At 35.7% G+C, this 23,894-nt stretch overlaps 1 long non-coding RNA gene across 1 annotated transcript; it reads right to left on the bottom strand.

Moving 5' to 3' along the window:
- Window positions 1-18,817: 18,817 nt before the first annotated feature.
- On the bottom strand, window positions 18,818-20,074 carry LOC140598143 (uncharacterized). The gene is made up of 2 exons (XR_012000267.1): window positions 19,950-20,074; window positions 18,818-19,550 (listed from the first exon to the last, which is right to left on the bottom strand). It is a non-coding gene; the product is annotated as an uncharacterized lncRNA (long non-coding RNA).
- Window positions 20,075-23,894: the final 3,820 nt, after the last annotated feature.

The following is a 23,894-nucleotide window of genomic DNA, read 5'->3' as shown; positions in this document are numbered from 1 at the left end:
CTGTCTCTTAAATATTTTAGGTTCTTCCTGTGGTAGCACCTCACTTTAGGTAACAATTTCTACCTTCTATCTGTGATGTAGATTTTGCTGCAGTAACAACTCTGAGTTCCCTGGTTCAGAATTATAAAGATTTATTTGTCATTCATGCTACCTGTTTTCACAGTAAATAGACCTATAGCCTACCTCTCAGTAGTCCCAAAGACACGATGCTTACCCTGTGAGATACCTAAGACTTTCCCAAGGTACACAGGAAAGATAAATGTTAAGGACATGTATTCTACATCTTTTTAAATACACACTCTTTAAAGATTGATCTGCCTGAGTATGAGCTTGTGATGGAAGTGTAGATTCTCCTTTCTCACATCCCCTTTCATTTTTTTCCCCAATCTATAAAAATAAACCTTCCTTACATCCCAAATTCTTCTAGATCCATTTCCCTAGGTATTAAAATTTTCCATGCCATACAGGTGCCTGAGTGGCACAGTCGGTTAAGCCTCTGACTGTTGGCTTCGGCACAGGTCATGATCCCAGGGTCCCCCAGTCAAGCCCCTGGTTGGCTCCCCTCTTAGCAGGGAAGATGCTTCTCTCTCTCCCTCTGCCCTTCCCCCTGCTTGTTCTCTCTCTCAAAATAAATAAATAAAATCTTAAAAAAAAAAAAAAGACTGTTCCTCTCCTGCCTTTCCCTTCATGGTCTCTCTCTAAATTAAAGAAATAAATCTTTAAAAAAAAAAAAAGCAAAACTTGGGGATCCCTGGGTGGCTCAGCAGTTTATTGCCCGCCTTCAGCCCAGGGCCTGATCCTGGAGATGTGGGAACAAGTCCCGCATTGGGCTCCCTGCATGGAGCCTGCTTCTCCCTCTGCCTGTGTCTCTGCCTCTCTCTCTGTCTGTGCCTCTCATGAATAAATAAATAAAATCTAAAAAAAGAAAAAAGAAAAAAGCAAAGCTTTCACATCATAGGAAGGGAAAATTTGAGTATGGTTGTTAATGTAGAGAGAATGAATGGGTAGCAAATCCTTTTTTTTTTTTTAATTTTATTTATTTATTCGAGACACACAGAGAGAGAGAGACAGGCAGAGACACAGGCAGAGGGAGAAGCAGGCTCCATGCACCAGGAGCCCGACGTGGGATTCGATCCCTGGTCTCCAGGATTGCACCCTGGGCCAAAGGCAGGCACCAAACCACTGCGCCACCCAGGGATCCTTTTTTTTTTTTTTTTCTAAAAATTATTTTTGATGAAGGATTATTATGTGATTTTTTTCCCCTGTAATTTAGAAGTTCAAAAAATCGAGTGGCATTACTCTGACAAAACTCCTGCCATTCCCAACTACTTACTTATGTAAACAGATTTCTCAGTGCTTACCACTATTAAAACAGAAAGCTGGGAATAGAACTGATGCTGAATCCTCTTTCACTATAATAATAAGTTATATTCATCCATGTAAAAAATTAAAATGGCCTATTCAACTCATTAAGAAATGCATTTCCAAAAAATGTGGACTTATATGTTTAATAATTACTTATCAAAATGTGTAATATACTTTCATTGTTTTCATAAGTTTTATACTAATAATGATTGGAATGATAAATATATACATAAATTTTCTTCAACACTTAGAGCCTTATGATCAGAGGAAACAAATGCTTTTTATAATGAAAGTTTACAAGCTTATTTTTGTTGCAAAGAAATATGGAAGACAAGCAATGAAAGAGGTGGCTGGCTGGCTCAGCATGTGAATCTTGGTCTTGAGGTTGTGAGTTCAAGCCCCACATTGGGTGTAGAGATTACTTAAAAATAAATAAACAAACCTAAAAAAAACATTCTTACTATTAGAACATTCTTGCTGAACTATTTAGGAGTAAAGTGTTATGATTTCTGTAACCTATTTTTAAATGGTTCAGAAAAAAATAAACTACACCCATGCAAAGAGAGTATGACAAAATGTTGACACATATTAAGTCAGTTACAGGTAGATGCAAATGGAAGGTATATGGGTTGAATTTTTTTTTTCATTTTTTTGTATATAGGGAGTTTTTCCTAATAAAGTGTTAATAAAAATCATAAATATCTATAGTTATAACCTTCAAATTGAAGGCATTATAGACCTATGTAATAGTTTTCTGCAGGTTAACACCATAGTTGTATGCAGGTGTCACTAATTGCAACTGTATGCCATTTCAGTGGTAAGTAGTTCGACTATACCTATTGAAATAGCTAGATATCATAAATACAGAGAACAAACGGATGGTAGCCAGGGTGGGAGAGAGAAGCGGAATAGGGAAAATGGGTAAAGGGGACTGGGGGATATAGGCTTCTACTTATGAAATGAATAAGTCATGGGAATAAGAGGAACAGCATAAGGAATATACTCAATGATACTGTAATAGTGATGTATCGGGACAGACGGTAGCTACACTTGTGGTAAACATGGCATAATATATAAACTTGTTGAATCACTAAGTTATACACCTGGAACTAATATAACACTGTATGTCAACTATGCTCAAATTTTTTAAAAAATGGAAAAAGGAGGGCAGCTGGGTGGCTCAGTGGTTTAGCGCTGCCTTCAGCCCAGGGTGTGATCCTGGAGACCCAGGATTGAGTCCCACGTCGGGCTCCCTGCATGGAGCCTGCTTCTCCCTCTACCTGTGTCTCTGCCTTTCTCTCTCTCTCTCATGAATAAATAAAATCTTTAAAAAAATAAAAATGGAAAAAGGAGAAAAAAGAAAATACAGCAAAATAATTATTGAAATATATGAGAAAATGTTTAGTTATTTTTAAAAAATTTTTTTGTATTCATGAGAGAGAGAGAGAGAGAGAGAGAGAGGCAGAGACACAGGCAGAGGGAGAAGCAGGCTCCATGCAGGGGGCCCGACGTGGGACTCGATTCCGGGACTCCAGGATCATACCCTGGGCTGAAGGCAGGTGCTCAACTGCTGAGCCACCCAGGCATCCCAAGAAAATTTTAAATAATACTTAAAATGGCAATATTAAGATTATTTTGCACTTAAAATGAATAAATTAAGTAAAATTTATAATTCTACCATGATATTGAACAAATGAGATTTTTTCCTTCCTCTCATACATTACATTGTCAAATTTAAAACATTTTTTTAATGATTTTATTTATTTATTCATAGACACAGAGAGAAAGAGGCAGAGACACAGGCAGAGGGAGAAGCAGGCTCCATGCAGGGAGCCGGATGTGGGACTCGATCCTGGGTCCCCAGGATCACACCCCAGGCTGCAGGCGGCGCCAAACCGCTGCGCCACCGGGGCTGCCCTAAATTGTCAAATTTAACATTACAAAGTTATACGTTAGAGGCATGTTTATTTTTTTGTGTAAATTATGAAAAAAATGTGTTTTTACATTTAAAATAAACTAGATATTATGTGTCTGGAATATAGTAAACACCCAGTCTCTGTTTGTTGAGCTGGTACAATAATGGAAAGAATGCTAGACTAGGGGTAAGAAGTGCAAGGTTTTCTAATACTGGGTCTGCCCCTATTTAGCAATATGACCTAGAGGAAATCACTTATCTTTTCTAGATCCTACTTTTCCTTATTAAAAAAGGAGAGATTTAGATAAGATAGTCTCTATGGTATCTTTAAATATCTAAGCACATAAATATAAACTTCCTTAAAACCTGGGAAAGTTTTAAATTTTATAAAATGTTAGAAATTTGAAAATTTTTACCCTAAAAAGAAAGCTGGGCTTAGTGAAAAATCTTGAGTAATATAATAACGCCTTATAGTTAATCATAGCTGACACTTACATAGTACTTCCCAGCTTACCAATTACTCTCACACATATGATCTCAGACTCTATCTGCAACTCAGACATTGATCATAATGGTCTTGGTATTATATGTAATTTGTGAATTTGCAAGCTGAAATCATCTGACCAAATGTTCTCCAGAATAAGATAAAGATCTGTAGCTAACTAGAGAAAAGGGGGGAATGTGTCATGTATGATAGAAATAACAGCCTGGCTCTCACTCCAGTGTGTGTAGGAAAGATTATTAGAGGTGTATCTATTATTTAACAGAACAGCAGTCTGCAAATGGACACTTAAGTGGTAATAAAAAGTATAAACCTAAAAGCTTTGATTCAGGAAGAAACTATAGGTCAAAATAGCATTTGACCAAAAGGCTTGCCGGAAGGCAGCACAAAGCAGTAGTCAAGCACTTGGATTCTGAAACCGAGCCTACCCACATCAAAATCCCAGCCTGTCCTTTGCTGGCCAAGTGACTTTTTGAAACTTATTTGACTTCTCTGTGACTCACTTTCCTCATTTATAAAATGGGGACAAAAATAACACCTACTTCTTAGAGTTGTTATGCAGATTAAAATAATATTTGTAAAATGTCTGGAATAATGATTACCCAATAACGTGTTTGTTAAATAAAATTTTCAAATGTAAGTACCTTCTCATTCAGCAGCATATTAACAGGAGTATATGCCATTATAAAGTGGGATATATTCCCAGAATGTAAAGATCCTTCAAAATATGAAAACCCATCGTCGTAATATGCCATACTGACAAAACAAAGGGGAAAAAAAAGCATGTGATCATCTCAACTGATGCAGAAAAAAATATTCATCATCACCCTTTCACAATAAAGCTAAGAATAGAAGGAAATTACCTCAACATAATGAAAGCCATATATGAAAACCCACACCAAATATACTCAGTAGTGAAAGACTGGAAGTTTTTCCTTGAAGATCAAGAACAAGGTAAGCATGCCCCATCCACCACCTCTACTCAAAATAGTACTGGAGATTCTATCCAAGAAAAAGAAATAACAGGCATTCAAATTAAAAAGGAAGAAATAAATTTATCTCTTATAAAGATGATATGATCTTACATGTGGAAACTCTTAAAGATTCCACAAAAAACTGTCAGAACTATGAGGCACCTGAGTCGCTCAGTTGGTTAAATGTCTGCCTTAGGCTCAGATCATGATCGCAGAGCCCTGGGATCAAGCCCTGAGCTGGGCTCCCTGCTCAGTGGAGAACCTGCTTCTCCCTCCCTCTCTGCCACTCCCCCTGCTTGTGCTCTCTTGCTCACTCTCTGTCAAATAAATAAATATTTTTAAAAACCTATCAGAACTATTAAACAAATTTAGTAAAGTAGCAAGATACAAAGTCAACACAGAAAAATCAGTTGCATTTCTATACCTAACAACAATCTGAAATGGAAATTAAGAAAGCAATTCATTTTACAATGACATAAAAAAATACTTAGGAATCAGCCAAGGAGGTAAAAGATTTATATAATGAAAATTACAAATCATTGCTGAAAGAATTTAAGAAAAACATAAATAAGCCAAAGATACCCTATGTTGATGGATTGGAAGACTTAATATTGTTAAGCCATCAATACTACTCAAAGTTATTTACAGATTCAATGCAATCCCTAGCAAAGTTTCAATGACTTTTTTTGGAAGTAGAAAAACCTGGGGTGCCAGGGTGGCTCAGTCAGTTAAGCAGCTGACTTCAACTCAGGTCATGATCTTGGGGTCCTGGAATCAAACCCACATCTGGCTCCCCATTCACTGGGGAGTCTGCTTCTCCCTCTCCTCTGCTCCTCCACCACACTTGTACATGTGTTCTTTCTCTCAAGTAAATAAAATCTTTTAAAAAATCTTTAAAAAAATAGAAAAAAACTATTTTAAAATTCATATGGATTCTCAATGGACTCTAAATAACCAAAGCAATCCTGAAAAAAAAAAAAAACAAAGCTGGATGACTTACACTTCCTAATTTCAAAACTTACTACAAAGCAACAGTAATCAAGACAGTGTGGTAATAGTGTAAAACAGACATCTAGACCAGTGTAATAGAATAGAGAGTCAAGAAATAAGCCCTAGTATATTCGGACAAATTGTTTTTGACAAGGGTGCCAAAACTCTTCAATGGGGGAAGGACAGTCTTTTCAAAAATGGTGCTGGGAATACTGGGTATGTAAAAGAATATAAAAGAATGAAAGTGGACACTTACCTAACACCATATACAAAAATTAAGTCAAGATGGAGGAAAGACAAGGGTGCCTGGGTGGCTCAGTCACTGAAGCGTCCGACTGTTGGTTTTGGCTCAGATCATGATCTCAGGGTTGTGGGTTTGAGCCGTCTCTCGGACTCCTACTCACATGGAGTCTGCTTGGAATTCTATCTCTACCTCTACCGTCTCTTCCCACTTCTTGCATTCTCTCTCTCTTAAATAGATAGATCTTTTTTTTTAATGGAGGAAAGATATAAATGTAAGACCTAAAACTGTAAAACTTTTAGGAGAAAATATAGGGTTAAAACTTCACAGTATTGGATTTGATACTGATTTGTCGTTGGCTATGACACCAAAGTCAGAGGCAACAAAAGAAAAAGTAGGGCAGCCCCAGTGGCGCAGGGGTTTAGCGTTGCCTGCAGCCCAGGGCATGATCCTGGAGACCCTGGATAGAGTCCCACGTCAGGCTCTCTGCATGGAGCCTGCTTCTCCCTCTGCCTGCGTCTCTGCCTCTCTCTCTCTCTGCATCTCTATGAATAAATAAATAAAATCTTAAAAAAAGAAAAAATAGACAAATTACATTTCATGAAAATTATGACATTTTGCACATCAAAAAACATTATCAACAGAATAAAAAAGCAACCCACAGAATGGGAGAAAATATTTGCAAAACAAATGTACGGTAAGGGATTAACATCCAGAATATATAGAGAACTCCTAAAACTCAACAATAAAAAAACCCTACTTTATTAAAAAATGCACAAAGGACTTGAATAGACATTTCTCCAAAGAAGATCTACAAAAGGCCAATAAACAAATGAAAAGATGTTCAACATCACTAATCATTAGGAAAATGCTAATCAAAAGTATAATGAGAGACCACTTTATACTTTATAGGATGTCTATCATCAAAAAAATCAGAAAATAACAAGTGTTGGAGAGAATGAGGAGAAATTGGAACCATTGTGCACTGTTGATAGGATGTAAAATGATACAACTGCTGTCGAAAGCAGTAGAGTGATTCCTCAAAAAATTAAGCATAGAATTACTACATGATCCAGCAATTTCACTTCTATATAACCAAAAGAATTGAAAGCAGAGACTTGTATACCCATGTTCATAGCCTTATTCACAATAGTTAAAATGTGAACACAACTCAGGTCCCCATCTACAGATAAATGGAAAAGCGAAATATGTTATCTACAAAAAATGGAATATTATTTAGCCTTAAAAAGGAAGGAAATTCTGGCACATGCTATAACATAGGTGGACCCAATGACATTAAGCTAAGTGAAATAAACTAGTCACAAAAAAGACAAACACTGTAAGATTCCACTTATAAGAGGTACTTGGAGTAATCAAAATCATAAAAACAAAAAGCAGAATGGTGGTTCCCAGGGGGAGCCTGGGAGTTTTTGTTCAATGGGTATATTCCCAAAGTGGCCATTTATTTTCCTATTCAGTACAGTTTGCCAAATAACCTAACTGTATTTGGAACTCATGTTCTAAAGGTACTTTCTTCTAGATTAGGTCACACTGACCATGTGTTTTAAGGGGTTAGGGTAATTAAGGGACTGGTAAGCAAGTTGACATCAGGATTTTTTGGAGGAGATGGAGGAGGCTTCTCAGAATCAGAGTGTCATCTCTTTTCTTCCCTTAAACTGGTGCAGTTAGATCTATTATGGTGCTAGTAGATATGTTTTTTATTATTAAATTAGATGATCATGATCCTAAGGTCATCTTGGAGGGTTAGCACAGCATCTAAACTGGATCAAGTCAATTGAAAACTGGGTAATAGGGGCTTGCTTGGAGCTTGTTAGTGAGTCCCTGGGAACAGGTATAGAGTTTGAGTTTCACAGGATGAAGAGTTATATAAATGGATGGTGGCAATGGTTGCACAACATTACAGATATATTTAATACTACTGAAATGTACACTTAAAATGGTTAAGATGCTAAATTTTATGTTATGTGTATTTTACCACAATAAAAATAAATTTGGGGAAAAAAATCTTCCATAAAGGAACTCCAAGCCCAGAGAATATTTTCACATATTGCTTAAAATTTGAGTCCAGAAGACAAACCTCAACTGGGGAACAATAAAAATGTTTTAATTATTCTCCTTGTTTGTTTCCTTTAAAGTTATCTCATAAAAATCCCATAGAAATATCTACTTCAAAAGCTTCAGGAGCGGGAATGTCTTGACTACATATTTACTTTATATATTACAGTTCTATTTATTATATGTATATTTTAATATTTACATAGTAAATATTAAAGACAGACAAAATCATTGAAGACAAAATCATCAATATTAAGGAGAGGAACATCACTATAGAAATGTCTATAAACACTGAAAATATAATAAGTATTAAGAATAGCATTATACCAATAATTTCAACAACTTAGATGAAATATATAAACTACCAAAGCTTACTCAAAAAGATAATATGAAAAATGTCATAGCTATTAAATTTTTAATTAAAAACTTTCCTATAAAATTTCTAGGCCCAGGTCGCTTCACAGTTGAAGTCTATCAAAATGTAAAAGTGAAATAATTAAAACTGTATAAAAATTCTTCCAGATAATTGAAGAGGAGGGAATATTTCTTAATTGTATGAGACCAGCATTAACTTGGTACCAAAACCAGACAAAAACAATAGAAGAAAAAAATACATTCTCTTAATATTCGTCATAAATATAAAGGCAAAATGTCTTTAGACAATTTTGGCAAAATAAATCCAATAATGGGTACAAAAGATAATACATTATGATTAAAGTAGTTTATCCCAGAAAGTAAGACTGGTGTAACATTTTAAAATCACTCACACACTCACAGATTCATCTTAATAGTTAGAAATCATTTGACAAACCTTACATTCATTCCCCATGAAAACTTCCAGCAAAGTAGGAATAAAAGAGAACCTCCTCAACCTGACAAAGTTCATATAAAAAACCCTGACAGCTAGCCTCATGGTTAATCATAAAAGACTAAGTATTTTCCCTCTAAGATTCCAAACATGGCAAAAATTGTCCATGCTCAATTTTTAAATTCAACTTTGTATTAAGGCCACAAAAAGAAACAAAAAAAAATTAATTGTAGAAGAAAGTAAACTGTGTTTGTACACAGCATAATCATCTTTGAGAAAATTCTAAGGAACTTAGAATGGCTCAGTTGGTTCAATGGTTCCTAGCTGGCTCATTTGGTAGAGTGTGTGACTCTTGATCTTCAGATTGTAAATTCAAGCTCCACATTGAGCATAAAGATTACTTAAACATTTTTTTAAAACAATTTTTTTAAAAAAAATCCTAAAGAACTATTTTTAAAAAGCTACTATACCTAGGAAGTAAGTTATCATCAAAGCATACAAGGTCAATATAGAAAAAATATAAAAATACTAGCCACAGTAAAGAATCAAAATTTAAAAATCTCTGCCAGTCTTAATAGCCTTAAAAATATATTTAGAATAAGTTTGATGAAAGGTGTTGAAAGCTAATGAGGATAAACATTTCTGAGAAGATATAGCCTACTCATGGATCAGAAGACTCAATATTGTTGTCAATTCTCCCCTAATAGTTTCAATACAATTCCAATAAAAAAGGCCAACAGATTTTTTTTGTAGAAATTGGTAGGCTGATTCTAAAATGTATTTGAAAATAAAAAAATTTAAAATAGTCAAAACAACTTTGAAAAAGAACAAACTTAGGGAGGATTTACACTATTTGATTTTCAAACATATAAAGCTACAGTAATCAAGTTGCTATGGTATTGGTGTAAAAATAGACAATAGAACAGAGTAGAGTTTGTAATTAGAGCCAAACATAATATGGTCAATTGATTTTCACAAAGGATTAATGCAATCCACTGGGGAAAGGGAAATCTTTCAAATAAATGATGCTGAAACAATTAGATAGCCCTATGTGACAAAATGAGCTCACACTATACACGTTATACACCATTATTTCACATTATATATACACTATATACAAAAATTAACTCAAATGAATAATAGATTTAAACATAAGAGCTAACACTTCAGGAGTACCTGCGTGGTGCAGTCAGTTAAGCATTGACTCTTGGTTTCAGCTCAGGTCATGATCTCAGAGTCATGAGATCAAGCCCCACATCAGGCTCTGCTCAGCGTTGAGTCTGCTTGGGACTCTCCCTTTTGTTTTACCCTTCTACCCTGTTCATGCATTCTCTCTCTCTCTCTCAAATAAATAAATAAATAAATAAATAAATAAATAAATAACACTTTAAAACTTCTAAAAGCAAACATAGAGGAAAATATTCATGACTTTGAGTTTGGCAAAGATTTCTTAAATAAGGCACAAAAAGCATAAAGAAAAAAACATATTAATTATTTACCATTACATAAGAATTACTTCCAATCTTAAGGAATTAAAACAATACACATTATGACTTCTGTGGGTCAGGAATCCAGGTATGTCTTAGCTGAGTGTTCTGCTTCAGAATCTCTCATAAGACTACAGTCAAGCTGTCCATCTGGCTGTGGTCTCACCTGAAGGCTTATCTGGGTAAGGATTCACTTTCAAGCTCATATGGTTGTTGGCAGGATTCAGTTTTTTAAGGGTAGTTGAAAAAGTCTTAGTTCCTTGCAGATTATTGGCCAGAGGTCAACCTCAGGCCACATGGACTTCTCAATAGGGCACCTCACATCAGAGGAGCTTGTTTCATCAGAGGAAGAATGAAAGAAAAGCCAAAGAGAGGGTACATGCAAGAAGGAAGTCATGGGTTTTTGCAGTAGAATTTTGGAAGTGACATTCCATCACTTTCCCCACAAGCTTTTCATTAGAAATAAATCGCTAGGTCCAGCTCACACTCAAGGGGAGGGAATTACACAAAGGCACAAATGCCAGAACCTGGAGATCATCACAAGCCATTTTAGAAACGCAGTTTCAGGGGATCCCCGGGTGGCTCAGCGGTTTCGCGCCTGCCTTTGGCCAAGCGCGTGATCCTGGAGTCCCGGGATCGAGTCCCGGGATCGAGTCCCGCGATCGAGTCCCGCGTCGGGCTTCCGGCATGGAGCCTGCTTCTCCTTCTTCTCTGCCTTTCTCTCTTCTCTGCCCCTCTCTCTATGTCTATCATAAATAAAAAAAAAAAAAAAAAAACTGACTACCACAAACAACAAATTGGATTTCATAAAAATTTAGAGCTTTTGCACTACAAGAGACACTTATGGACTGGGAAAAATGTGCGAAACATATATCCAATAAAGGATTGGTGTCTAAAATATATAAAATTCATACAACTCAATAAGAAGATAAACCAAACTTTTAAAATAGGCAAGAGAGGGCAGCCCTGGTGGCGCAGCGGTTTAGCGCCGCCTGCGGCCCCGGGCGTGACCTGGAGACCCTGGATCGAGTCCCACGTCGGGCTCTCTGCATGGAGCCTGCTTGTGTCTCTGCCTCTCTCTCTTTCTCTCCCTGCATCTCTATGAATAAATAAATAAAATCTTTAAAAAGAATAAATAAAAAATAAAAATAAAATAGGCAAGAGAGATCTAAATAGTTAGAGGGCAGCCCTGGTGGTTCGGAGGGTTAGCCCCGCCTTCAGCCCCCAGTGTGATCCTGGAGTCCAGGGATCGAGTCCCACATCGGGCTCCCTGCATGGAGCCTGCTTCTCCCTCTGCCTGTGTCTCTGCCTCTCTCTCTCTCTCGAATAAGTAAATAAAATCTTAACAACAACAACAAAAAAATGTTAAAATGAGGAAGACCAATAATACTAGGTATCATGAACACCTGAAGCACCTGGAACTCTCATACACCGCTAGTGGGAATTTAAAATGGTACAATCTCTTTTGAAAACAATTGAGAATTTCTCAAAAAGTTTATCATAGGCCTACTATATTACCTAGCAGTTACATTCTATTACATTACTTCTATTACTGCTGTAACAATTTATCTCCAAGTCAGTGACCTAAAACTATATACATTTATTATCTTACAATCTTGGAGATCAAAAGTCCAAAGTCACTCTCAAGGTGTTGGCAGGGCTGGTTCCTTCTGAAGGTTTCAAGGGAGAATTAGTTTCTTTGCCTTCTAGCTTCTTGAGGCTGCCTGCATTGGCTCAAGACCCCATCCTCCATCCTCAAAGCCAACATCGTAGACTCTTCCAATATCTCTCTCTGTCCTCGGCTCCACCATCACTTCATCTTTTTTTTTTTTTTTTTAAGATTATATTTATTTATTTATTCATGAGAGACACAGAGAGAGAGAGGCAGAGACACAGGCAGAGGGAGAAGCAGGCTCCCCGTGGGGAGCCCGATGGGGGACTCGATCCCGGGACCCCTGGGCCAAAGGCAGGCCCTCAACCGCTCAACCGCTGACACACATCGCCATCACTTCATCTTCTGACAAACTACTGCCTCCCTCTGGTAAAGATGTTTGTGATTACACTGGATTTACTTGGATAATGAGGATAATCTCCTTATTTTAAATTCCTTAACCTAATCACACCTTCAAAGTAATTTATGCCATATGAGGTAACATATTCACAGGTTCTAGGGATTAAGACATGGACGTCTTTGGCAAGTCCTTATTCAGCCTGCCACACCCTTCCAGGTTATCACTGGAAAGAAAATAATGAAAGCATATATTCACACACATACTTTTATATAAATGTTTGTAACAGCTTTATTAGTAATATTTATAAGCAGTTCATTTGTTTTTTTATAAATAAATTAATTTTTATTGGTGTTCAATTTATAAGCAGTTCATTTGTAAAACAAAAAGTCTAAGCGTTAATTCAACATGGATAAACAAATTGTAGTAAACCCACACAATGGGACACTACTCAACAATAAAAGGAATTAACAATTGATACAGCAACAATATATGAATTCAAAGTAATTGCAGAGTAAAAGGAGTATGACAGTAAAGAGTACATACATCATTATTTCATTTATGAAAAATTCTAGAAAACACAAATTTATTTAAATGATCAGAAGCAAATGAGTGGATGCCTAAAGACAGAGCAGAATAGAGGGAGAAGGGTTTGGATTACAAAGAGTCATGAGCGAACTTTTGGGGGTGATGAACGTATTTATTATCTTGAATGTTGTGATGACTATATATCTCCCCTTAAAAATGTGCACTTTATAATTTTCCATTATACCTCAATAAAACTGCTAATATAAGCAGACAAAAAAAACCAATGTATAACTTCTTTTTGGATTAAACATAGCATATGGGGTTGGGGCATTTTGTTGGTGGTGAAACTGTGTTCATCTTGGTTTCTTAGTGATCAAAATGGATTTGATCAGGGTGCAGAAGAAATATAACCAAAACTTCCTCTTTTTCCAATTTCTCTCTCTTTTTCAGTTTTCCATGGAAGTTGTTGAAAGCCACCAAAAGGGCAATAGTTATCTGAAAGCTTCCTTCAGAAGACTCACCTAGGGAATTTTTTTGCTTTCAAAAATATCTAGTTAATATTTGAGGTTCAAAAGTGCTTATTCTAACCTAGAATTCCTACCCAAGCATTCTCTAACTTTTTCTTTTGGTCATAGATTTTATCACAGTACGTGTCAGATGAATAGCAACATGCCACATAGGTCAGATTATAGCAACATGTTACATAGGCCTCTGATTTCAAAATCCAACCAAAAAGTTAGAGTCCAAGTAGAATGCTTTAAGCTATATATTAATTCTATGTTTTGTACTGAGCATTGCTTATATTCAAAGAATGGAATTACTAACATTTAGTCTATTTCTCCTTTTGGATCTTCATGTTAACAGAAATATATATTGTGTTACTGCCTGATACTCACTATACTAAGGAGGCTGTAAGGACTATAAGGTCTGGTCAAGAGACAGAATAAAAATTGTAATAGGAAAAAAAATTGTAATAGAGTCATGAAGTTCTTACACAAAGAAATGTAAATTCAGTTTTATTGCAGATTTAACAATTTTAAATGAATGTCATAATATTAACATCATGTACTAATATCTACATGTCCTAATATTACCTAAATTTACATAATTTCCAAATATTTGCCTAATATTTGCAGGTAGTAAGTTATACAGAAAAGCAGGCCTGCAAACTGTAGCCAAAGTCAATGATCTTTTGCTCACTGCAGGGACAGTTTGTTTACTACTATACAATGCAGCACTCTCGCCATTAGATGGCAGTCAAAACTAATGTAATAATTAAACTCTCCAACCTTGTGTTTCATAATGATTTGCATATGTGTAACTTAACATTATTCAGTGGACAAGTTTCTGAAAAGTTCCTTGAAAATTTTAAGACATTGTAAATGACCCAACATTCCTTTTGGAAAGCAGAATTATTTTACAAAGTAAATAAGTATCCCCTTAAGGAGATCAGCTTTTATCTTTTAAAAATTAACTTTCTAAAAATTGAAATGTAACATATCTAGGTATCTCCAGTTTGAAGATCATCACAAAGTGAAAACACGTGTATAAACAACCCCTATCTAAAGTGAAAGAATATTACCAACATTTCAGAAGACCGTCTTGTGCTTCCTCCTAATCATCATCCTCTTTCTTCTCCCCAGAGATAAACATTATCCTGACTTCTGACCTTATAATTTAGATTTTCCTGTTTTGAGAAATTTTATGAGTATAATTATGTATTATAGATTCTTTGTGTCTGGCTTCTTTTACTTAATATTTTTGTTACTTTTGCTTGTAGGTATATTTCATTCTTTTTTTCGGTAATGTATTTTATTATACGAATATAACTCTATTTATCCATTCTGCTACTGAAGGAAATTTGGACTGTTTCCAATGTTTAGCTGAATAATTGCTGCTATGAACATCTTTAAACATGCCTTTTCGTGTACATATGAATGTATTCGTTTTGAGTATATATCTAGGAGTAGAATTTTTGTGTCATATAGTATGTCATATTGCTATAGTTCCTCAAAGTTGTAGCAATTCACATTTCCACCAGTATGTGGGAATTTCCATTGTTCCATGTTTTCACCAACACTTGGTATTATCAATCTTTCAAATTTTAGCCATTCCGATAGACATGTAGTAATACTTCATGGGGATTTTAATGTGCATTTTTCTGATATCTAATAAGACTAAACAGTTTTTAATACATTTGTAGACTATTTGAATATTTTCTTTCTTTCTTTTTTTTTTTTTAGTAATCTCTACACCCAACATGAGGCTCAAACTCATGACCCCAAGATCAAGAGTCAAATGCTCTACCAACTGAGCCAGCCAGGCACCTCTGAATATTTCCTTTTATGTATTATTTCCTTTCATATATTTTGGAAGCTTCATCATGTGGTTTATCTTATTGTTTTGTAGTTCTTTTCATGTTCTCAATGAATCCTGTGTTGGATATATTCATTTCTAGTATATTCTCCCATTCTGGGTTTGTTTTTTCATTCTCTCCAAAGCACTTTTTGATACATTTTAATGAATGCTGATTTGCCAATTTTTTCCTTTATGGTTAGTGCTTTTCTGTATCCTGTTTAACGTATTTCTGCCTATATTACATCATAAAGATAATCTCTTATGATATGTTTAGAAGCTTTGCTATATTAATTTTCACAAACTACCTGGGTTTGGAATGCCTGGGTGGCTCAGTGGTTGAGTGTTTGCCTTCAGCTCAGGGTGTGATCCTGGGGTCTAGCGATCGAGCCCCATATCGGGATCCCTGCAGAGAGCCTGCTTCTCCCTCTGCCTATGTCTCTGCCTCTCTCTTTCTCTGTGTCTCTCATGAACAAATAAATAAAATCTTTAAAAAATAATAAAAATAAACAAAAATTAAAAAAAAAAACTACCTGGGTTTGAATTTTATGTATTGCATGAGGTAGAGGTCAAGATTTATTTTTTCCATGTGGGTATCCATTGGATTTTACACCATTTGATAAAGAAGCTATAGCTTTCCTACTCTCCAGTGCCAAGATAGGTATCTTATGTTCAGATTTTTAAAAGCAATATTGGGTTTGTTTGAAGTAGAACATATCCATATGTAGCAAAACTCATCATTTGGTAAGGTTTTTCTACCAACAAAAAACAAAAAGAAGAAGAAGAAGAAGAAGAAAGAAAGTCATTAGGGCAGCCCAGGTGGCTTAGCAGTTTACACCACCTTCAGCCCAGGGCCTGATCCTGGAGACCCAGGATGGAGTCCCATGTCAGGCTCCCTGCATGGAGCCTGCTTCTCCCTCTGCCTATGTCTTGCCTCTCTCTTTCTCTGTGTCTCTCATGAATAAATAAATAAAATCTCTTTTTAAAAATGTCATTAAAAAATCCCAGTAAAATCCTTTCATATGTAAACAATTGCATGATTTTGACAAAACCTAAACTTATTTATTTATTTATTTATTTATTTATTTATTTAAAAGATTTTATTTATTTATTCATGAAAGACACAGAGGAGAGAGAGAGGCAGAGACACAGGCAGAGGAAAAAGCAGGCTCCATGCAGGGAGCCCGACGTGGAATTCGATCCCAAGGCTCTAGGATCACGCCCTGGGCCAAAGGCAGGTGCTAAACCACTGAGCCACCCAGGGATTCCCAACACATTTGATTTTAATTGGGGATAATTTCATTATTATCCAAAAGATATTGCATTTTCTGGAAGTTTAAAACTCTGCTTTCTTGAGGGAATTTAAAATAAAAGATAAACAATTTGCTTGAAGTGAAGCAGATTATATAGGCTTAGAGATGATCCTGGTGACACTTTAAAATCAATTAATCAATCTCAAAACTAGTATTAATCTGCCTGTGACTGATCTGACGGCAAACCTGAGAAGATGTTATTTACCATCAAGTTGGGGAAATATGAACACATTCAGCGTTAGAAAACAAACACAGTAATATAAAATCAAGTGTTTCCTCTTTTCTCCCTTCATAGTAAAACTTGGTAAAAGATTAAAAAAAAAAAACCCAAACAAACCATGAATCCTGTTCCCAGAAATCTAAAATATAAGATTTGTAATTTAAAAAATCTGATTGTGTGGTTTTAAACAAGAGGTATTGTATTCTAAAATTAATTCTGTACTTTATAACTTTTATGCTTGAATATAGATTAATTTGTTTACTGTTTCTTGAAATTTATGATTATATATTTTCACAGATGGCCTTACCTGGCTCTTTGTATTTAAATCTTGCCAAATTATCTCTTGTACTTAAATACAATAAAATGTGTTGTTTGATTAATTATATTATATACCTGTAGGTATAATCCTTTTGGAAAACAACAGATAGAAAAAAAGAAAATGTTTGGATTAGAAGTTTGGGAGTCATAACTGAATTGACTTTCTCCATACTTCAGAAATTGCAGTCTTAAGCTCATTTCCTTTTTGTGGATTATTCACTCTTTAATAAGGCCTTAACTCACCTCTGCTGATCTCTTGTCAGGAAAGTGTCTATCATGGTTGTCTTGGGTTTTGTGAATTCTTTTAATTAATTTTTTAAAAAGATTTTATTTATTCATGAGAGACAGAGAGAGAGAGAGAGGCAGAGAAAGAGGCAGAGGGAGAAGCAGGCTCCATGCAGGGAGCCTGATGTGGGACTCGATCCTGGGCCTCCAGAATCACACCCTGGGCTGAAGGCTGCGCCAAACTGCTGAGCCATCTGGTCTGCCCTTTAATTAATTTTTAAAGAGTTTCTTTAACCTGTATTTCCGAACAAGTTTTAAAATGGTAACTAACTGGGACGCCTGGGTGGCTCAGTGGTTGAGCGTCTGCCTTCAGCTCAGGGTGTAATCCTGGTGTCCAGGATAGAGCCCAGCATCAGGCTCCTTGCGGGAAGCCTGCTTCTCCCTCTGCCTAGGTCTCTGCCTCTTTCTGTGTTTCTTGTGAATGAATACATAAAATCTTTAAAAAAAAAAAAAAAAAAAAAAAAAGTAACTGATGCCATTTGTTTTATTTTTTATTTTTATTTTTTTTAACTGATGCCATTTTTATGTGCAATTTCAAAACAACTTTCAAATTTGAGGGAATTTATTCAATTTTAAAAATGTACAAAAATTTCTGTGCATTTCACAAATCTGAAATAATTAGCTCCTGCCAATTTTTTCCTGTGCAAAAAAGAGTACAAATAAGAATGTCATTTTACAAATAATTTTCATAGTAAGATTTCTTTTGAATAACATTTTAATTCTAGTTTGGAAGCAAATAAGAATGGGATATAGGCATTTGATGTAAAAGAATCTGAAAATCGGGCCACATGGGTGGCTCAGTGGTTCAGGGCACGATCCTGGAGAGTTCCCATTTGGTTCCCTGCATGAAGCCTGCTTCTCCCTCTGCCTATGTCTCTGCCTCTCTCTCTCTGTGTCTCTCATGAATAAATAAATAAAATCTTTTTAACAATCTGAAAATCAACTCTAAGAAATATGATTTACTTACATCTACTGTCAACTTTAAAGCTATGTATAAAGTGAATTTTGTTTTATTATTTGAGAACCTTTCATTTTCATTTATTAAATACTCAGTGAGTATCTATTCTGTGCCAGGAATAGTCCTGAGTTCAAAGGAGACAGACAAGTAAAAAGACTTGAATTATCTGTGTAGATGTAGTTATCAAGAACAAGAACATACCGAGGATCACCAAGTACAATGTCAGGAGAGGAAAGAAGAGGGAAAGGAGGATTCACAAAAGGCTTCTCAGACCCATTACATGTGAGATAAGTCTTTGAGAATGTGTAAGAGTTAACCAGATGGAGAGGAACACATGTACAGAGCCATAGTAGGGTACCCAGGCAGTAGGGGAACTAAGCGCATTTGGATATGGCTGGAGTTTAGGAGTGATGGCAGAGTGAGAGGAAACACAAAGTGAGATTGTCTGAGGCCATATCGTGAAGGTTCTTGAATGTTGACAAAATTCACAGTTCTGTAATGTTTATTTTTATTAAAAATGATTTTAGGATGATCAGCTGGATCCTTGTAACCAACAAAATATGTAGTATCATCAAGGAAAATTTTGTATCACCCTTTCCCAAAGAATAAGTGAAATAGCCATAATGACCTCAGAAATTACCCAATTTGGAAGCTGAAGAAGAATCTCCAAGAAGCCCCAGGACTACTATCAACGAAAGAACATCAGACACTATTTTCTACTATACGGGTTCATAATAATGAACTAGAGTTGTTTTTGTGAATGAAACCAAGTGCATTGCATAAATTGTGGTGCAGTCACATAATTTATGGCCTTCCTTTCCTCTGAACACAATGAACCAGAAATAGAACGCTAAAAAAAGGAAGTACATTTTTCCCCCTCAGATTATATATGTGCCAATGAAAAAATTCTCTGCTGCTAATTTTGCTGAAATGGAGAGAAGTGGAGAAGAGATACCATTTCTTCAGGTTGACTTCAGGTGAACAGCTCAGGCAATGCTCTAGCACACTCAGCTGAGGCAATGCATTGAATCCTTAGGAAATTACAGTCAGTCCATGAACACTAAAGGATATTTGCTGGGTAGTGGGTAGCATGAGGTAAATTGCGAACAAGTGGAACTGTCTCTTGGAACCAGGCTGAGCGAATTCCTATGATGCCAGGAAGATTTTCCAGGAATGGCAGGTCCTTGCTACTCCTGGCCTTACCCACTAGAAGCGCAGAAAGGGCAAGTTACAATATAGAAGCATAAGCAACTGCTCAATTACCTCCATTGTGTACTCTAGGGGCCAAAGACATTAATTAGGAGTCCATTTTTCTGAGCTTTCAACTTCAACGTGAACAGTGGGCAGTTTCCTGTCTCCCCACCCCTGAGTGTGGACTGGTTTGGTTCACTATCAATTCTAAACAGAATCCTTCCAGCATCACTTGAAGTGAGTCATTCATTTTCTGGGTCTTTCCTGGGATATATAAAGGATGGCATTTGTGGGAGTGTGGAGTGTGTATATTTCTGTTGGTTGTTTTCTGTGTGTGTGAAATGCCATAGAACAGTATGTGTGTGATTTTGATGAATAATCAAGGGGACCTGGGTGGCACAGTTGGTTAATTACCTGCCTTCAGCTTAGGTCAGGATCCCGGGGCCCTGGGATTGAGCCTCACACTGAGCTCCCTGCTCAGGGGGGAGTCTGCTTCTTCCTCTCCCTCTGCTCGTGCTGTCTCAAGTATGCTCTTTATCAAATAAATAAATAAAATATTTTTAAAAAAGAATAATCAAAATACATTGTGGAGTTTAAAAATAGCAAACATAACTACATATAAATATCATGGCCCAACTACTGGAAATTCTGAAATTCTGATTTAATAGGTCTCAGGTAAGGTCTAGCCATTGTAATTTTTTAATTCTAAACTCTTTTTATTATTGTTTTATTTATTTATGTATGTATGTATGTATGTATGTATTTATTTGAGAGAGAGAGATTGAGAATGCACACAAGCAGGAGGGAGAAGCTGACTCCTTACTGAGCTTAGAGCCCAATGCAGGGCTCTATCCCAGGACCTTGAGATCATAACCTGAGCTGAAGGCAGACACCCAATCAACCGAGAGAGGCCCAGGTGCCCCCTAAACTTTTTTTTAAATAGGTAAAACACGGGGATCCCTGGGTGGCGCAGCGGTTTGGCGCCAGCCTTTGGCCCAGGGCGCGATCCTGGAGACCCGGGATCGAATCCCACATCAGGCTCCCGGTGCATGGAGCCTGCTTCTCCCTCCGCCTGTGTCTCTGCCTCTCTCTCTCTCTCTCTCTGTGACTATCATAAATAAATAAAAATTAAAAAAAAAATAAATAGGTAAAACATGGGCAATGTAAAAAAATTAAGTGGAAATGGTGCAAAAGAATAGTAGTGAAAAGTGAGACTTTTCACTCTAGTCTTCGGATTTGCTCTCCAGAGGCAACCCCCTTCTTCCAAGTTCTTGTGTGTCCTTTTAGAGGTATTCTGTGTGTATAAACACACTGCAAAAAGGTCCTCTCTCTATCAAACAAAAATGATAGCATCCTCTACCTGCTGTTCTGAACCCGGTGGCACAAATTTTTCCAAACTCTCTAAGAAACAAATTCTTCATAAAGAGCACAGATAAAAGCGATATCCTCTGTTCTCAGGAAATACTACTACACATCTATTAAAAATCTTTTATAGCCAATTTTAGGTGTTTGCCAACTCCCTGAGACCCATGACTGAAATTCATGGCTAAGAGTTCCTTACTTCAGGTGTTTAATTATCCTGAATACTTAGTGTTGCCAGATAAAATATAGGATGTTCAGTTAAGTTCAAATTTCAAATTTCAGATAAACCACAAATCATTTTTTAGTATAAGTATGTCCCACTTAATATTGGCAATATAAGAAATTAAAATTTAACTGGGAATTCTGTATTTTTATTTGCTAAATCTGGCAACCCTACAGAAAATTGACTTATAGGAAGCTATTCCAACTAATTTTATTTAGAATGCCCTGTATTAGAGGTGACCTAGATGATGACTCTATGACCAGGCTCTTCAAGATAAATTCAAATTCTAATAGTTTAACCAGAAATTGGTTATCTGTTGACTTATTTCAAAAGAAGTGGCTTTAACTTGCTGTTTTTTTTAAGGGATAAAACTATTGTTACAATGCAATGGTCATTTAAATAAAAACTACATTGACTTTACATATAGTAGTTTATCTTACTTTCAAAGAACTTAAGATATCTAAAATCTGGGCTATTTTAGTCCTTAAAATGAGCACTAAAATTTTCATTAATTGGGTTTGGACAAAGGATGAAGAGAATCAGCCTAGAGGTAAGTTTTCATTATTGATTATTAAATCATCTTTATTACCAACAAAAATAATATTAAGCGTTGACTCATACACAGCACAATATCCTGACACAGAGGATGCAAAATTATAATTTCTGTAAATTAATTAAGTAAATTATTAACATGTTATAGTAAATATCAAATGACAGATTTCCAAACATTGAAATCCAAATAGGAAAATAATAGAAACAAGGATTACCATGATAGGTATGATTCTGTTACACAGGAAATGAAGAAAAATTATGTTAGAATCTAGTATCCCAAATACATCTGAATGGAGTCAATAAAATTAAATTTCATCACTCCATTTTAGAATTATTCTCAGTTGGTAGCTAAAGGTAAATTTTCATTTCCTTCAATGCTAACCTGCATAGGATTTCACAGTGGTGTGCTGATGTTTAACGATTTTTTTCTTCAAGGGAAAAGACAGCCCTGATTCGTAGCATTTGTCAAATCTATGGTGTAAATACTTTCTCTATGACTGATATCAAGTTAACATTTTTAACAATCTGTTTGTAAAGCTCCTGAAAACTTAAGCTCCTGAAAACTTAACAATCGGCTCTTGTGAGCCTGTAAAAGCTGGTTTTATTTCTATAAGTGTATATGATATACCCGACTGGATTTCATAAAAAAGAAAATAGAGAATGAGGTGTTCTTTTTGTTAATTGATGTATTTTTAAAATTTGTCAATAGAGGCAAAAATCCCCACAAAACAAAACAAAACAAAACAAAACAAAACAAAACAAAACAAATGAGTGCTTTAAGACTTTAGAAATTTTGAATAGGTTTGGGAAGGTGCAATAATCGACTGAAGAAATCTGTAACTTGTTCTCCAGGTCTCCCGACTTTAATGAGAATTTACTCTAAATAAATACCTAAATGGTTTTAAAGTCACATGGTTCCCTAATAACCAGTGGGAAAGAATCAATCATCATAGAAAAGTAGAGATGAATTACCTTTTTAAGCAAAGCTATTCCATTTGATTTACATAAAATTTTCTTTTGTTTTTTTGTTTTTTTTTTTTTACCTTTTTCTTTTTGCCAAATTTAATTAGAGCAATTATATAAAATGCTTCAACTAGATTCAGTAATGGAGGGCAGAATCCCTAAAGACAAAATAGTAGGTGGTTTTCTTTCTTTTTCTTCAGTGAGCCACTTTTAAACTATTCTCTTGAAGCTTTGAATTTCTTCCAACTCTTGGTTAGGAAAACTGGCAGTGCAGAAAGCAGCAATGACTATTAACTCATCAGTGCCATTCTTCATCTGGCTGGCATGGATCTGTGTTCTGGCATGATCCTGTTTCTGCTGCACTGCTCCATTTGAAGCATTAAAATGGAGGTGCCAAGTATATTGTCTTGATATTCTTCCTAAAATAGTTTTAGCTTGATTGTTCTGGCCTACCTATGTTGATAATTATTCTATTTGTGGACACTGTCGCAATAATTTTAAGACACAGTCTTAAGATCTTTAGATGGAAAGAAAGGAGTTGCTATTGTTCACCCTAGAGATTTTGGAATTTAACCAGAAATTGGTTATCTGTTGACTTATTTCAAAATAAGTGGCTTATTATTAATATTAATATTAATCCATTTGTGGAAATTCTACATGATTGGTAACCATATAATGGCAGAACATTGATACATACGTATGTTAAGAAAGGCTTTCTATATGTGAGGTGTTGATATAAGTTTTATTTTTTAATTTTATTTTTCTTTAAAAACACTTTACTGGGCAGCCCGGGTGGCTCAGCGGTTTAACACCGCCTTTGGTCCAGGGCGTGCTCCTGGAGACCGGGGATCGAGTCCCATGTCGGGCTCCCTGCATGGAGCCTGCTTCACCCTCTGCCTGTGTCTCTGCCTCTTTCTCTCTCAGTGTCTCTCATGAATACATAAATAAAATCTACAAAAAAAAAAAAAATAGAAACTTAAAAAAAACCCACTTTACTTTCATATGGAATAAACTTTTGCAAAAATCTAATTTAAAATGAGATTGATTTATGTTTGGAGGTTGATGTATTCGGACCAGTAAATTATTCTATATTCCAGAATGCAGCAGTGAACAATTATCTTTTACAATCTGACTTAATAAGGGAATTCATGCAGGGGAAAATTTGAAACTGGAAAGGGCATCTGCTAAATGCTTATAACCAAGAAACTGTAAAAGGAACTTACATTTGATTTAATACAAGATAAAAATATACAAAAGAA

Source organism: Vulpes vulpes, chromosome 3 (assembly GCF_048418805.1).
Source record: "Vulpes vulpes isolate BD-2025 chromosome 3, VulVul3, whole genome shotgun sequence".
Classification (NCBI taxonomy): domain Eukaryota; kingdom Metazoa; phylum Chordata; class Mammalia; order Carnivora; family Canidae; genus Vulpes; species Vulpes vulpes.
The sequence above is the reverse complement of the archived record's forward strand: the minus strand, read 5'-3'. Positions and strand labels throughout refer to the sequence as shown.